The sequence below is a fragment of the Gastrolobium bilobum genome, unplaced genomic scaffold (assembly GCF_033153095.1).
Source record: "Gastrolobium bilobum isolate Gb01-03AN ecotype WA unplaced genomic scaffold, APGP_CSIRO_Gbil_v1 utg4147, whole genome shotgun sequence".
Classification (NCBI taxonomy): Eukaryota; Viridiplantae; Streptophyta; class Magnoliopsida; order Fabales; family Fabaceae; genus Gastrolobium; species Gastrolobium bilobum.
The window spans coordinates 26,530-28,799 of NW_026895275.1; the positions used below are offsets into that span (position 1 = coordinate 26,530).

At 37.8% G+C, this 2,270-nt stretch overlaps 1 non-coding gene across 1 annotated transcript; it reads right to left on the minus strand.

Moving 5' to 3' along the window:
• Window positions 1-1,852: 1,852 nt before the first annotated feature.
• Window positions 1,853-1,958, minus strand: LOC133303470 (small nucleolar RNA R71). Its single transcript, XR_009750480.1, has one exon. It is a non-coding gene; the product is annotated as a small nucleolar RNA R71 (small nucleolar RNA).
• Between the last annotated feature and the right edge of the window lie 312 nt (window positions 1,959-2,270).

The window sequence follows — 2,270 nt, forward strand, 5'->3', positions numbered from 1 at the left end:
AAGTCATGACACCTCAAAATATTCTAAGTTAAAAATCCATATTTTTCACCTAACATTTTCAAGGCATTTATAGCTAATACACATTATTTAAGACACTTTCATGTACAAACTTTTCCCAATTGAGCTCTCTAACATCACACATCAAAATTTCAAGGTTTAGGGTTCATAAATATAAACTACAATCAAACCATGTAAATGGGGTGGAAACATACTCACAGTCAAGGCTTGATACTCCTTCAAGACTTATCCAAGCAATGGAAGGCCAAATGACTCCATGAACATCAATTTTTCTCAACAATTTCGTGACTGAAAATTGCCCGTAACTCACCAATGAGACGGTTTCAAGACTTAATAAGAGTACCATCAATGGCTTTAGAAGGTGTTTTCCATCAAGTTTCAAGACAAAAATCGATGGATTTGGTGGAGAAACGATCAAGTTATGGTGAAATGAATTTTTTTGATGAAAATGGTGATAGATGGCTGTTTGGTGCGGTTTTGCAAGGGAGGAGGGAGAGAGAAGATGATGAATAGTGAGGGGAGGTGATGTGTCTCAAGTGGATTTGAGTGGGGTGGGTCCCACCGCCACCTCACACGATTTCAAATTCATTTGAATTTCCCTCCGATTTCACTAAACGTCCAAAAATTCACAACCTATTTAGAAACTCTAATTTTTAAAATTAATCATTCTCCTTTAATTATACTTGATCAGATGAATCCTGAGTTTTCCGGTCGTTCGGAGAAAACACTGTTTTAAGTTGTTGCGCGCGTCGTTGGCACGCTTCCCCAAACTTACTTATTTCCATCAATTTTTATCAGAAATCATATTTCCTAGTTCTATAGACTATTTATAACTCATATTTGAAACCTAGAGCACAAAACTCAATCGGCACGTTTTACGGTGCAATCGTACCGCGGTATTTTGACCCGGTAAAAACACTATTCACTAATTTTTCTGAAACTTGCCTATCCACTCAATTTTTCGTTCTGAATCCATTTCCAGGGTTATTTTTACCATCTGAGACCTTCTACTCAAATTTTATCTTCCTAGGGTTGCTTGTTGGCTAATTACTGTTTTGCCCTTTCTTTGTATTTTGGCTTAATTTTCAGGATTTTCACTAATCCTTCACTTACTTACTCATTTAATAATTTAATACTTAATTTAGAATTGCGAGGTGTTAGATTATACATTCTTCAAAAATATTTTCTGCATCAATTTTTCTGCATATTTCAAATTTCTGCATTCTTTTTTCTATTTTTTTATTTTATTTTTCTGTTTTGTCTTTTTCTATTTTTTCTGCTCATGTTTTCGATCTTAGTTTATGCGAGGTACTCTTAACCCGCAAATTTTGCAGTTTGATCCTGAGATAGAAAAGACAGAAAGGAAACTTAGGAAGGACGCAAAAGCAAAGAAAGCGAAAGAAGTAAAAGGAACCTCAAGTTCAACGGAACCTAAGGAGGAACCAATGGCAGAAAACAATCAACTCGCTCCAAGGACCTTGGGAGATTATATGACTCCAGCCCGAGTTCCACAGACGACGAGCATTGTTAGACCGACCATAGAAGCTAACAACTTCGAACTAAAGCCGGCACTGCTGCAACTGATTCAAAAAGAACAGTTTGCTGGAGGAAGCACAGAGAACCCCTACAGTCATCTTGATGATTTCCTACTTTACTATGATATGTTAAAGGTGAATGGAGTTCTCGTGATGCTAACATGCTCAGGCTATTTCCGTGCTCACTGAAGGATGAAGCAAGCGATTGGCTGCAGTCTCAACCTGAAGGAAGCATAACTAGTTGGGATGACTTAGCAAGAAAATTCCTGGCTAGATTTTTCTCAGCTTCAAAGATGGCAAGGCTCAAATAGGAAATCACCGCTCTTAAAAAAAAGAAAGCGAATCTTTGTACGAGGCATGGGAAAGGTTTAAAGGACTACTCCGAAAGTGTCCTCAACATGGCATTGAAGCATGGGAGAAAGCAAGAATCTTCTTCCAAGGAATGACGCCAAGTACAAGAACCTTGGTGAATGCTGCAGTAGGAGGATCATTAAAAACAAAAACTCCGGAGGACGCATTGGAATTGTTGGAATCTTTAGCTTCTCAGGAGTATGACAATGCTCCAGTCACACAAAGAATAGCAGGAATCATGAAGCTTGACGGCTATTACGCGATCTTAGCCCAAAACGAACAAATGCTCCAAATGCATAAGAAACAACAAGCACAACTTGACGCTCTGACAAAACAATTTAATAGTTTTCAAGTTGCTTCTATTAA